Source organism: Callorhinus ursinus, unplaced genomic scaffold, assembly GCF_003265705.2.
Source record: "Callorhinus ursinus isolate GAN/ISIS: 27379988/994484 unplaced genomic scaffold, GSC_fseal_2.0 scaffold26, whole genome shotgun sequence".
Taxonomy (NCBI): Eukaryota; Metazoa; Chordata; class Mammalia; order Carnivora; family Otariidae; genus Callorhinus; species Callorhinus ursinus.
In genome coordinates, this window is record NW_027397088.1 from 24,627,644 (window position 1) to 24,642,740 (window position 15,097).

The 15,097-nt window shown below is 42.8% G+C and overlaps 1 protein-coding gene across 1 annotated transcript in view; it reads left to right on the forward strand.

The window, feature by feature from the left end:
* Positions 1-15,097, forward strand: part of CARMIL1 (capping protein regulator and myosin 1 linker 1) — a 318,183-nt gene that overhangs the window by 260,549 nt on the left and 42,537 nt on the right. The gene's annotated exons all lie outside the window — the stretch shown is intronic.

Consider the following 15,097-nt stretch of genomic DNA (forward strand, 5'->3'; position numbering starts at 1 on the left):
TATCGCCAAGTATAGACTATTGAGTCAATATCTCATTTAAATTAGTTGCATGTGTACTAAGTAGGTACAGGAAGTTGTTCAAGCCCTGGTTGTTAGCTTCCTCTTATAATTTTATTTATTCTGTAATGTCATTTTCTTATTGATATCACTTAACTTTTTAATCCCTGCAAAGCAACCTATGAAAACCTCTTGATTTCCAAATACTAATTTTCAAAACTATAGTATAGTGCAGCTAGAACAGGTGTTGTATGTTCCTCAGAGTTTCTAGTAATTTCTGTGGCAGTCCTTCGTGGAAATGCCAGGGGCACCCCGCGAATCCCAAGAGGTCACCATTTCCTGACGACTTGACAGTTTTCTTAATCTTTTAATTTTTAACTGGCACCAATACTATTTGCAGAGGCCCTATTCCAGGGAGCTCCCTAGAGATCTGCCCCAAAAACCTTTTTAGAAAGCCTAACGCACAGCATTGACCACCCTCAGGAGCCCCCAGGAGACAAAGGAGACCCCATGGAAAATCCCTGCGACACCCCGTTTCTATAGTCATCCCTGTACCTTTTCCGGGCAGGTGACGGAACAGCCCCACTGCTCCCAGTGTGAACCAAACTCCTGAGGAAGAAGACGGGGGAGGACTCATTAAGTTCCCACTCCCACGAAAATGACTTAAGAACATTAACTAGTTGTGACTAGTCAGGGCATTCAAAAACCAGCCTCTGAGTTGGGCATCTGACTTGCAGAAGATATGCTGATTCTTCTGAGCTTAATTCTGGACATGTAATGATAATTATAAAAGATAATTTTGGTTTCAAAGATAATTTTGGTTTCCCTCATGAGTTAAATTAAGCAAATGACCCTAATAACCTGTGGATTGATGAAACAAACAGAAAACGTTCTGTTGTTTACCTGTGTGGGGGTGGGGTGGGGGTGGGTTTATAGATGACACAGGAGTACACTTATACTTCCCTTGAACAGGACCTTTTTTAATAAAGTCCTGACTGGTTAAGTCCCTTACAAGCAATCAGAGATTTAGTAACTCCTGGGGCTAGTACGCTAGTACGGTAGAGCCAATATTAGATGATTTCCCTAAAATCAGTCCCACTTTGCAACCCTTAGAAACCTCAGAGTATGCATGTTTGTTTCAACAACCTCTCCTGTCAGAAAGCTCCAGCTTACCACTGCTTGCCAGTGGAAACCAAAGGCCAGATGTCCTCTTTAACTTCTGAATTAAACAATATTCAAATCCTAGAAAACAATGCCTTTAGATACTAAGTGTGTGTGTGTGTCTAACGAAGAAGGTGAGCGGTCCTTCAGGGCGGCTTGCTTACCCAGGAACGGGCGCGGGGAAAAGGCTGGATCAAGGTGGCTAGTGGCCCGAGAGCCCAGGGAGGAGGCAGGGGGAGTTCTCGATGATGAAGTCTTAGGTAGTTTTGAGCTATCGAAAGACTCTCTGACTGAAAAATACAGACTAGCGGGCCATTTTTTCATTCAATAAATGCTTATTGTTCATCCATCGTGAGCGCTATTCTCGGCTCCGTCCTAGAAGTGGAAGGTGAAGGAACCAACGTATCACCCAGCAAGTTTGCTGCGCTGAAAGGCAGAAGTGCAAAGCTCATTCTGCACATCACAGAACTAGCATCTGTGCGAAGCTCACACGTGTATTTGCTTGAGTGTGGGAAGATGTGAGTCTGTCACCGAAATGAGGTCATCTAGAGATGCCTGAATTAGTACAGGATGGGTCTTTCAACCCTCAGTTGCAGCCCACAAGTGACTCATCGAGTCAGTGTAATGGTTCTGGCCAGGAGTTTAAAAAAAAAAAAAAACTCAGAAATGAAACAAAGTATGAATATAAAGGACCAGATTACACCAAATGTTTGTTTCAGTTATACAAACATGTACGCGTACGTCAGGTCGTGGCATAAATAAAATACATTCCGTATATACGGTGGGTCACAGTCTGGGGGGCGCCTGGCCAGCTCGGTCAGAAAAGCATGCGACTCTTGATCTCGGGGTTGGAAGTTCGTGCCTCATGTTGGGTGCAGAGAGTCCTAAAAATAAATAAATAAAACCTAAAAAATAAAAAAGCTGGGTCACAGTCAAAGATGTTTGAGAAACACTCATCACCAGAAGCTCACTTTCCCCGCTGTGGTTCAGCTTGCCCCCAGCACTAGGCACACACAGCTCCTCGCCCCAACCTACTGTTCCTCACGGCGCAGCGGGGCCCAGGCAGGGCCTGAGCAGAGATCCAGCGGCGGGAGAGGACCTGGTGCCCTGGAAGGTCTCGGCTAAACAAACTCACCCCTTTCTTCCTGCTGTTTTGGGCCTCTGTACAATTGCTTTTCCTGAGGTGTGTGTCTGCATTGTGTCCTGGAGCTTCAGTAAGGGCTGCCTTAATAACGAGCCCTAAAAAACTTGTTACCATATACGTGTCATGGTCACTGTTCACTCCATCCCAGAATACCTCTGTTACAAATACATGCAGGAGAAATCTCAGGTCTTTATCAGGAGTGATGAAAATCCTGAGATGCTGGTTTGCTCTTTATCTCATGAACACATCACTCCATGACTTGTGCCTAACTTCTTTTGAGGGTCTCAGAGCTCACTGTGCACTTGACCTAAAAAAGGGTTCAGGGCCCGAAGAAGTAGAGTTTGTTGTATGCAGCCTTAATTTGGGCTTCGTTTTTGTTTTTGTTTCTTTTCTTCTTGGTCCTGATTTATTCCTTTTTTTCCTCCCCCCAAATCTTGCTGTTCTAAATGGGTCTCCGCTCATTTGGGGCTTGAGGTGGTTATACGTTAATAGTGAAATACTAGACGTGGTGGGCGAGTGCTCTGCCAGAGTGCAGGTTGCCCAGCCCAGCCTGGGGGAGGGGCGTTGTCAGGGAAGGCATCCTGGAGCAAGGTTCTGAGCATCATGCCTGGCACATAGTGGGCGCTCGGTAACTGTTGGGACAGAGAGAGATGGCATTTGAGAGAGGACTTGGCTGGGGGAAGAATGAGTAAGTAAACGTGGCGGAGAGTGGCGCACGTGGGTTCAGAGTGAGGAGGGAACGTTGCAGATTGAGGAACTATTGTAGCATTATGTGCGACAGGGATGAAGGGGGGATGTCGAAGAGGCTGAAGGCCGTACCACAGTCTTGAGACTCAGGGAGGGCTAGCTTGTTCATATATTACTCTAAGGCGGCAAGGAGTCCGTGAAACTGAGGAATATGGGAGAATGGCAGGTCTTGCCAGAAACGGACAGGAGTGGACGTGTTGAGCGGGGGTGCCCACCAGGCCCTGGCTGAGATGACCAGTCGGCACGGTGGGTGTGGCTGGGCTCAGCAGCTGGGTGTGAGCGGGTAGTCAGCACGCGCACTGCAGTGTAGACACGCTCACCAGACTACCTCCCCAGCTCTGTAACCACTCTCCTTTCTACGTTAGTTTACCCTGAGCTACAGACTTGTATATTCAGCCTCTCCCTGACATCTGAACTAGATGTGTGTCCACAACAGAGCCACAGACTCCCCCCACCCCCGCCTCCCGAGTACGCCCGATCCCCGTATATGACACCAACTCTACCTGGCAGTCTCAACCTCTCCCTTTCCCGTACTGCCCAGTCCCGCTCTGTCCCTCAGGCTCATCACCCTCGTTTCTTGCCTGTACCCCTGACACACACTGGCAGCCCGCAGGCTTGCCTCCATTCCTGCCTTTCTGCAGCCTGTCAGTCCCTACCCAGCAGCCTGGGAACCTTCTCATGTCCCAGGTGTCAGACCCTCTGACAGCCTCCCATTGCGCCCAGAATAAATACACCTTCCTCAGGTTTACGAGGCCCCTGCCTGTCTGTCTCCACCTTCTCCTGCGCTCTCCTTGTTCACTTCCCTCCAGTCCTTCCACCATATTATCACCTTTGTCTTCTCAGCGTTGATCATCACGGGAAATGATCTTATTTACTCCTGGAGGTATGTTTTGCCCACCTCCCCACACTGGACTGTCAGCTCCTGGAGGGCAGGGACCTGGGTTGTGCTGTTGACCACATCTCCCAGTGACTGTTGCTCAGTGCCCAGCACGTAATAATCGCTCAGTAAATCTTGTTTAATGGCGTGGCTTTGCGTTACGGTTATTGCTTGGCTCTACTTCCCTACAAGACTCTCCGCTTGGGGCACCGGGGTGGCTCAGTCGTTAAGCGTCTGCCTTCGGCTCGGGTCATGATCCCGCGGTCCTGGGATCGAGCCCCGCATCGGGCTCCCTGCTCAGCAGGAAGCCTGCTTCTCCCTCTCCCACTCCCCCTGCTTGTATTCCCTCTCTCGCTGTGTGTGTCTCTTTCTGTCAAATAAATAAAATCTTTAAAAAAACAAAAAAGATTCTCTGCTCCTTAAGAGTACAGGATTTATGTCTTTCTGATTTCTGTGTAGTGAATTCCATCAAATGTCAGTAACACATTTCTCTGCAGACTCTAGAAAATAATTGCTTGCATGAAAAGGTTATCTTTAAACTATGAGGTTCGAAGAACGAGATTATAGGTTATGTCCTCAGTGATCTAAACTCTCGACAAGTTGTATAGGAAAAAAGGAGAAAAGCCCCTGCCCACCCCCCCACACACACATACAATATCCTTGTGTGGGAGCTCTTTTAGCCCATTTTTCAGATGAGACTCCCAGGGTCCAGAGATGCTGAGACACTTGCCCCAGAGCACACTGCTAGTTAAGGGACAGCCAGAGCTGGGCGCTCCACTATCACTGAGCCGAGTCCCAAGCGCGTGCCCTCTTTGCTGGATCCCTGGTCTTTGGGATGGCCTGGGTCACTGGCAGCAAAGGCTGGGGAGGTTGGTTAAGAAAGAGCCCATGCCCAAGGGTTTTGCACCAGGAGCTTGGTGGGCCGAGTCTGCATGACTGCAGGCCTACTGTCCTTACGGGGTTTGACTCTTTCTGTCTGTGGATGGGCAAGATTCTAACTTGTGTTTGAACAGATGGGAACGAGCAGCAGAGAGACCTGGGACAGAGGGCTCTCTGCCTCTGCGAGCCACCCATTCAGAGAACATACGTGGTCAGTCCACATTCGCTCCTGGCAAATCAGGCCATGCTGTTTGCCCCATGATTGGTTTCCTGGCTTTCCTTCTTGCCTGATGGAGTTGGAAGTTTAGCCCAATATCTCCTGATAGAGTTGGAGGCTTAACCAAATATCTCCTGAAAGTAGAGGCTTGCTGTGGAGGGAACAAGCGGGCTGGAATGTGGGCTGAAATTTGGGAATGACAGAAAGCAGGGGCTAAGCTGTAGGTGGCTGGGGAGGGAGCCCAGGTGCGGGGGACCACCTGAGTGGAAGCAGGCCACACTCGATGGCCTTCATGATTCGATGTCAGTCTGTCAGTGTACCAGTTGTAGTTGAGGGATACTCATTGGGGTTGGGATGAGGTCGTCTTCATTCTTCAGCTCTCCTGTGGAAATTCAGAGCAAAGTTGGCCTCTCCAAATTCTTGGTTTCCCCAAACTCCGAGGAAACCGCCATCACTGCTGGAATTTGGTATTTGATTTCGCATCTACCAGGGCTGTGGTCAAACATCTATGAACAGCCTATTCCTTTTCTTTTCTTTTTTTTTTTTAAGATTTTACTTATTTATTTGGGAGAGAGAAAGAGGGAGCTCAATCCCAGGACCCCGGGATCATGACCTGAGCCCAAGGTAGACACTTAACCGACTGAGCCACCCAGGCACCCCTAGCCTATTCCTTAACAAAATCAAAAAATAAAGTAATGGTTTTCAGCTTTGGCCCTTGGTGTATATTCTGCCGAAAATCCTGACTTTCAGACTGAAAACCACACTTGGAAACTAGACCAAAAACAAATTACTTCCATGCTCCAGATAAAACTGCACTTCTTTTATATATTTTAGTTTAGATTGTGTAACCTTATTTATATAGTTGCTTCTTGGAGTTATACATGTTCTGCTTTCCTTGAGAAACTACTTTAGGTGGCATATTTTGTAATTAATAAAATAGAAATTAAAAGGTAAAGTGAGTGAACAGAGTTAAGAGGGGTAAAAAAACAGACAAGGAAGTTAAAGCCAAGTTCAGGATCAGTCCCCAGCTATGCCTGTGCCGGGCTCCGTTCTGCTTCTGGGAAAAGGGTGGAGCCTTAGCCTCGGGAATTTGTGTGGCAAGCTTCAGACCTAACATCTGATTATCAAAATTGAGCCATGTGACCATTGCTCTTGCTCAGAGAAAGGACCGCCTAACCGGAGCTGAGCTATAGGGTGGGTACCTGCAACCAAGCCAGGATTTTCTTCTGGAAGACGCTTCAAATTGACCTCTGCCCTTGAGCAAGCACTCAGTTGAAATCCCCCAAAGCCATACCCAAATCAGCATGGCCAAAATGGTCTTTTCCTAAAAAACACTTCAGAGCATCCTCTCTCATGGGCTAAAGCACAGAAATGCCGCTGGTTGAGTCCTGTGTGGCCTCAACCCCCCAGGTAACTGAATCAATTGGCCACCTGTATGCAGTTATTTGATACTGAAATCTTCAATGTTGGAGAATGTCAGCGAAGGGCATTCAGGTAGGGTTTGCTATATAGTTACTATTAGGTCAGGACAACAGGTAGAGACTGTACCGATGTGCTTTTGAAAGCCAGTCTTCTTTGGTTATAATACACCACCATAGTGGCACATAGGACATGTCTTTGATAGACAGTTTATCTCACTGTTCCCTGTAGCTTGGGTTGCACATAGTTAACTCACTTTAAAATGCAACCAAAGCTAATGAAAAATCACAGGTGGCAAACAATATTGCCTTGTTTTTGGTAGATTTCCTCATAAATGAAGCAGACTGTGTTAATAATGATGATTGATGGTTAGGAGCAAGTAACTATCAAACTAATGGATCTGTAATTTGGAGAGAGATGTCTTGAGAATCTGTTCTCTTTTGAGAGTCTCACTGGATAATCCGTTCAGAAGGGATGTTAATCAAACAGAGTCGAACTGAACAGGACAAAGACTTTCTGAGTCAGATCAGGTTTTTATGGAGTTTGGGTGGTAAACCATCTTTACCCCAAGTTCTGTTTGAGGTTGGAGGTTTAGGACAAGGAGTTATAAGACTCAGTCTTAGGAGAGCTTGGAGATCCAGGAGATCCAGGGAGAACCAGATCTCCTGATTGCTGATTGGCCGCTGCAGCTCTCCAGTCAAAATCCCAAGGCATCAGGCCCTTCAACCACCATCTACTCTTTTTACTTACCACCACTGGGGTTTACTGGACTCAAGTTTTTTAAACCAGTAGAGTAAATTGTTATAGGATTTAAGACTTTTTTTTTTTTTTAAGTAGGCTTTACGCCCAGTGTGTGGCGCCCCATGCGGGGCTTGAACAACTCATGACCCTGAGATCAGGAGTCGGATGCTTAACTGACTGAGCCACCCAGGTGCTCCATTTTGTTAAAGGATTTATCTGGTTTTTGTGGTGGTGGTGGTGGTGGTGGTGGTATTGACGATTAATTTTTGTCATCTTTATAGAGCTGATATCCTACGGACAGAGTAAATGTGTTACATTAAGCATTTTAGGCTAATTTTGATTATTCCTCTTGATGTCACTGAGCCATGACGTCCATTCTGAAGGCGAGTTTTTAAATCTCCCAGCCGCCTGATTCCTGCCCTCTGTTTTCATGTGGATTTTCCAAAGATCTAGTAGAGACTTAAATCTCTCTCTCAAGTGTAATACTTGGAGTTTTCCCTCATTATTTATTCATTCTTTTGCAATTAAAAAAGTTAAAATCTTACTCAACTTTTCATGACTATTAGAATAACATTGTGCTTAATAGTGCAATAAAGTACTTATCTTTTTTATAATAATGCTACAAGGGGCACGTACCCGGTGTTCATGTTCATAAGCAGCATGCTTCTGAGCCCAGCAGCACTAACACAGGCTCTCAAGGTAAGATAGTTGCTTGCAATTGGTACCAAGTACTTTCATTCTTTGGACAGCTCTTAAGAAAAATGCATTAAATTATAGCTACTTTTTAAAGAAAACATGCGAGTGTGAAACTTCACTTTGGCATCAGTTACACGATGAGTGAGGATGAACAAAAAGTAAGCCATTAACTGTTTCCTGGAGAAAACATGACAGAGTTGGGAAGATAAAGATTTTTAATTTTCTTGCATCAAAAAAAAAAAATTGTGCAGATCTGGAGAGTGAGGAAGTGAATCATGTTAATGTACAAATTGTTCCCTCCTGTGATTTTCACAATAGACTCTCATCAGTGCTACTCCCTGAATGCTTTTGTTTTAACACTGTGATGCCATTTTAACTCACATATGAAATGAGGCTCTGGATATGAAAGTTAATAAGGGTGATGTGAATAGCTGGATTTAATGATGTGTTCAGTAGGAAACAGCCTCTCACTAAATCTCTACATATTGTTCCCCCTTTTGTCCCCAGATTTAGTGCAGCTCTCTCACGTACCCCTGCTCTCCCTAGAGTTTAAAACCTGTTACTGTCCAACCGTCAGCACAAAAGGATTAGGCATCTTTTTTTTCCCCCCCATGGAGATCTCCACCAGCTCAAACTTTTAAAAATGGAAATGTGTAGAAATTACTTCGGCTCAGGTCATGATCCCAGAGTCCCGAGATCGAGTCCCATGTCAGGCTCCCTGCTCGGCAGGGAGTCTGCTTCTCCCTCTGACCCTCTCCCCTCTCATGCTCTCTCTCACTCTCTCTCTCTCAAATAAATAAAATCTTTAAAAAAAAAAAAGAATAAGTTTTGGTTCCCCTTGAGCAGTGACTCAGCTGAAAATCTAGTAGGAAATATTTAATTTTTGTAACCTAGTTCATTAAACAGGGATTACCCATATCTATTCTAGAAGTACACAGAAAAGCAGAAGGTGAGCCTAGGATATCTTGTATCAAAAAGCAGGGATTGGCTCCAAATCCAATGGGATCATTTCAAAGGCTACAAAATCCAGATTGAAATGGCTCCCACTGGGACATTCTGAGCACCAGAAAGAATAATGACAGTAATAGTTTATGATAGATTGAATTAATTTTAAAACATCCATGAGTCCATAGCAATACTAAGAAAATTAAAAAGAGGAGGATACAGAGGACTTTTTAAAGGAATAGTTGATCTTTGCAGGGGATGGCACCTAATAAATGTGGGAATGATGATAGAAGTGAAAAGGTACAATTTTGTAGTCCGCGTTGTATTCGTTCGTTCAGGTAAGCATTGTTGATGGTTGTTTGAAAATGGGGTCATCCCCATGAAACAAAAGTATCACCTCAAAGACTTATTATTAATTCCCAAGGGGGGAAGGTCCTCTTACAATGGAGTGGTTGGCACACTTCCTGTTTACTTTGTATGTTCAGACATACATGGATTCACGAACAATATATAGTGTTATTTTGTATGGTTTAGAATTTACATCCATGGCATCATGTCATGTGTATTTTTCTGAAACTTGGGTTTTTCATTCAATATTACCTTTTGAGGATTATTCATGTTGTTACATGTGAAGCTTTTTTCCCCTTTTAACTGTTGTTCTATCATTTCACTATGTTTCATTTGAGTTATCCATTTCCCTGTTCCATAGGCTTTTAGATTGTTCCCAGCTTTTGGCTATCGTTAAGCCTACTACTTACGCGTGCGTCCTCACCCGCTAAGCTTTGACTTGGGAATAGGCGATGGAAAGATGGTAGTATTACTAATGTTCAAAATCACTACCAGTTATTGAAGCACTGTGAGGCCGTTGAATGGCACTATAAACACTTTATATTCACTTTATCTTATTTAATCCTTATTTTACCAACTAGAAAGCTAGCCTGATGTTACAAAAACATTGGCCAAAGCTCCGCAACCCCATAAGGGGCAGATTCAGGATTAGAGCTCAGTTCTTGGATGCCAAAGCCTTGAGTGCGAGACCTGCTCTTAAGAGAGGATGACCTCTCTTCACTCACTAGTCCTTCTTCTACTGTAACGGGAGATGTTGAAGTCAATAGGGTTAACGGAGTTCCAAAAAGTGTGCCAAAGCAGTAGAGGCGTGAGCTAATGACCTTTGTTCCATTGAAAAGTTGAGCGGTCTGTTGCCATGGTTTCCCTCTTCATAGGAACTTTTTTTTTTTTTTTTGCTTGCCTGTCATTTTAGGAGTTGAACCAATTGAAAGGTCCCTCACCTTCACTTATAATGATCTTTAGGTGGATTAATTAGGACAGAGCACTTGTCTTGTTGATTTAACCTTTCACAAAAAGAAGGGAAGTCTAAAATTATCTGTGAGACTTAACCATCAGCTGTAACTCACTCATGTATGTATCCATAGTTTTGTCTTTAAGGAAACTTTCGAAGGGGTATGTGTTTAAAGAGGGGAGTGGGAGTCTTTATTTCAGGCAATTCAAGAATGTGTGAAAATGTATTTTTACTTTTCCTCCTTTCATCTAGCAAGGCTGTTTCAATCTAGTTTAATGAATCCTAAAATGAGATCTGTTTGAAGAAAATTACCTAATAAAGTATGAAATGAGTCTGGAGACTGAGGCTTTTTTGGCACGTTGCTGATGGAAGCCTTTCTGATAAGCAGATAATATGCTGATGATAACGGTGATGTTGGTGATGGTTATGGGGAATGCCTCTGACTGGTGTGCCACCTTTTTGTGTTTTTTTTAGATTTTATTCATTTCTTTATAGCACACGTGTGTGAGCAGCAGAGGGGCAGAGGGAGAGAAAGAGAGAATCCCAGGCAGACCCTGCACTGAGTGTAGAACCTGCCACAGGGCTCCATCCCACGACCCTGAGATCATGACCTGCGCTGAAATTAAAAGAGTCAGATGCTCAGCTGAGTGAGCCACCCAGGCGTCCCTGTGCCGCCTTTTTCCTAAAGAGACCCAGACCCTCACATCCCCAGATTGCAGGGCCCCATTATTTCATCGTGTTGTGCATTAAGAAGAATTGGCAGAAAAAATAAGGAACTTGGGAAAAAAACAGTCAGCCCCAGGTAGATCGAGTAGGTAGTCTTCCTCAGGGTGTGTTTTCAGAAAATTTGGAAGACTCCCTCACCCCCCTACCCCCGCCAAGTACTTTGCTTTCACAAAGCCTGACATTCTATAACTGGTCTTGGTTTTGGTTGTGTTTTTAAAAACTCTTATAAATTTTCAAGCATTAAGAGGATGACCTAACAACTGTTGGTGATCAGTGGGGTTTAAAAAATTATTTAATTAGAGACTGAATGTAAAATATAACGCGTAAGGTATCATCACCCTTGATAACACTGTGGGTAGGTAGTTATTCTAGAACCTGGCATCAGCTCCATTCCTGAAAAGCTTTGGTGACTGAGGGGGAGAGAGAATTCAAAGCTACTTCATCCTAAAGTGCAGTGGGGAGCATAGGGTGATAGAGAAAGACCCCCAGATGGGATGTTTCTACATGCCCGGAGATACCTTGTCCCCATGTTGTTTCTGGGTCTAGCAGTTTGACCCAAGAACCAAAACCTGCATGGAGTTTAACAGTGTCCATCCAGTGGTCTGTCCACTACGTGCCTTTGGAGCTGATGACGTCTCCATTCCCCAAATGGGGTCACTACCTTATGGGGTTTGTAGGCGGCATTCTGTATGCACTTAACAAGAGGTAACATCTCTAAGAGTTTCTGCTATTTTCAAGCTGTAATTGTGCTTCTGCTTATAAAGAGCTAGAATGGATGTGTTAAGCCAATATTTTGGCCTTATTCGTGCCTTATTTCTTTGCTATGAAGGCTTTTTATGGAGCTTTTCTGTTTGTTTGAACCGTGTCTCTCCCTTCCCTTTTCTTGTAATGCTGTTGCTTTATCTCTCTTCCATTCATATTTTTTTCCTTCCTTTTTGCTGCATGGAGACTCTCTGCTGTACAAGTGTAAGTATTTTTTGGTGGCTCTGCAGTTTCTGGCTCTACTACTTTGCTTTCTTGTGCCCCATCTGCTTCTGCGCTGCCCGGCTGGTTTTTTTGGAGACTCAGTGTCATCATCCATCTGTGGATCCTGTGTGAAACAGACAGCAATTTAGAGACAAGATTGGCTTTTACAAGACGGTTCAGCTAGCAAAACAGGCGATGAATTTAAAAGATCCTAGCTGTGCCTAAAACCAAGCAGAGTGTTGATGAAGAGGGTACCAACCTTCAAGAGGGGAGAGGTGGTTTTTCCCTTTGTGTAAAAAAAAAAAAAAAAAAGTGATTACTTAAATGTCCGGGTTTTGTTTTGTTTTGTTTTTTCCTGATTCTTGCTTCCCAGGGTTGTAGAAAATTGGCATCATGATTTGCTTCTTGTATGAGAAGAATTTTTCCTAATTCATTTCCCAGCTTTTTTTTTAACCAACCGTGTTTTTGTTTTGTTTTTTGTTTTTTTGTTTTAACCTCAGGGAAAAGAAAATTAGGGATTCTTGAGCTCAAAGTGAGAGTGTTGTTTATTATTCTTTGCACAAACTTGATAAAATGAGCAAGGCAGCTTCTCCATCCTATTTTTGTGGTGATAGAAACAATTTAATTCTCGTTTTAAAAAAAAAAAAGTATGTTAGGAATTACATGTTAAAAGTGAGTTTAACAGGAAAATAATGTTGTGCTCTTCGTCAGACTCTAGCCTAAGTCAAAGCATTAAAGTAGACCTATCACTTGGGTGACATGAGAATCGTTTTAATTCCATTATAAAAATCAGATCAAATGAATAAGATTTCTGAGCAACGTAGACATTGTGTTGCTTTTGATTCCTAGAGAATAGGGCCCTGCCTTTTGTCCATAGTCGGCCATGGTGGGGATTTATTGATGGTTGGTGATGTCAGGATGAGAAAGAAGTCTTGCATGTGGGGTTTTCCTTCTAAAGTTACTTTTTAAAGGGTTCAACATTGTTCCTCCTATTTCTTGAGTATGTGAATTTGAAAATAATTTATTACAAAATGCATTTATAAAGTAATTTTGTCTAGGCCTAAAATAATAGTTAACCATGAATTGATTTGTAAAGAGTCCTTTGGTGTGTGTACCTCTTCTGCTTCAGGCCCTGACCCTCTTCATCTGAGGGGCACTTCTTGATTTCTCCTGTCAGTAAATACTCATTGACAAATGTCCAGGGCAGGAAATGAAGACTAGGAAAGAGTCTGAGAAAATTAGCCCTTTCATTTTGATACAAGAGTGTTAACCGTTCTGAAGAGGTTGGTAAAGCTAGATTTTTTTTTCCCCCCAGGTTGCAACTTATGTAATCAACAGGTGTGAGAAGGGGTTGGCAGGAGTGTATATAAACCAGATTTCTGGAGAAACATAGAATATTTGTTCCTAAATATATACTTGGGTAGATAATCATAGCTCATTGTTATATTCCCTCTTGCTTTAGCTTTTATATGTAACAGGATCATAGGAGTAAGCCAGTAAAGGGTGAGCAAGTTCAGTTTTTTATCTAAAACTGTTAAGGAAGAAAAAATTCAAAAGAAAGGAAAGAAAAAGAGAAATAAAATTCACTCCCCCCCATTGTTATACTTAAACCATAAGAAAGAGATCATGAAACTTTTCGTGTATCAAAAGAAATGTCTAAAATTGAGTTGCATTCTTAATACCAGATTCAGAAACTAGTTGATTTCGAGTCCTGCCTATTTTAGCAAAAGTCCATTGTCCCTGTCCAAATGTCAAAAACTTCGAAACTAACAGATATGTCACATACAGTGGGAGAGTTTCATGTGAAATGCAATTAGGAGGTATTTGCTCTTGTACAGAGCATATGAAATGAAGGATATCTTTGAAGCATTTGAAAGTCAAACTGAGAAGAGCGAACCTAGTTCCCCTTTGGTTGATGTCTGCCATCAAATATCCTGATGATTTCCTAAATTCCTCAGTTTGTCTATAAAATTAGGTTGAGCTGAATGACCTAGTTACAGATCGGCATCAGTTTGTAAATGTCTCTTTATATTTTCATATTGCTTATAAATATTATGTAGTCTATTTTATATATAATTATACGTAAAATTCCATTTCATATATTTAAAATTGTAATATATTTGAAATGTCATAATTGTCATGTGTTTTACACACATTTGGCCTCTGTTATAAAGGTTATGTAGGGAAACGAGCCAGATTATTTTTGCCCATGAACACTCTTTCTATAAAATCTAATCAAGAGTCACAGGAAAAAATGTTGGAAGACATTGTCATTCCATGCATTTTTAAGCCTCTTTCTTCTTTATTTGTGGCTGTCTAAATGAATTGGCTGGAAATTATATCCCCAGCTGCTTCTTGATCCTGTTACCCATCAAGGTTGTACACAAAGTGGATGGAATACTGAAGACATTTTCATTAAACATAGCGTATATTTCAGGAGTTTGTGTCTCCTGAAAATTAATTATTTTTAGAGGTTCACCTATGAATGGACCAGTCAGTCCACTATCTTGTTCAGTCAACTGCAAGGGCATTTTGAGGGGAGAACAACCTGGAAACTGGATCCCTTTCCAGTTGCATTGGATTGACTGTGTTTTTTACTGAACCCACAAAGCCTGTTGCTTTACAAATAGATACTCCTCAGATCGTCTGCCTTTAACTAAACCTTGAAAGAACCAAATCACCAAGTTTTCACTGTGTATTTCAGGAAGACCAGTCTGGATTTAAATGTAATTGCTCATCTTTTCTCTCCCTTTTCTCTCAATAATAACAGCAAAAGGATACTATTGTTAAATCTGGCATAAAATTCTTAGAACTGTAAAGTTGTTTGCTTTAAAGGTCAGTGTGAACCAATTCATTCCTTGAACCAAAGAGAGTGTCAACTGTGTGGATGTTTTTTGAGAAAGCCTTACATGGCACGCTATTAAATGAAAGACTACCAAGGAAGTTCTGTTATCTCTTAGTTTAGACAAATACTAGTTTCCAGTATCAGACCAATTAGAACATTCCTCAAGTCCATTCATCTGTATATTGATTTCGAAAGGTATGGTTTGGAGGGATGTTGGGCCAGCCTTACAATGGGTCTGTCCCTGATGCTGCTTCTAATGCCGGCTTGAATGGGAGCTGTTGTCATCTCTGACTCAGTTTCTTCCTTCAAATTCGTTTCTCTAGGTGATGACTGAAGCCGTCTCCCGTTTTCACACTTGTGGTCCTCTTGTGGGAGAAGCTAATCACCCTCTTTAGATTTGGCTTTACATCATCAACAGTTGGCACCAATGCTTAAGA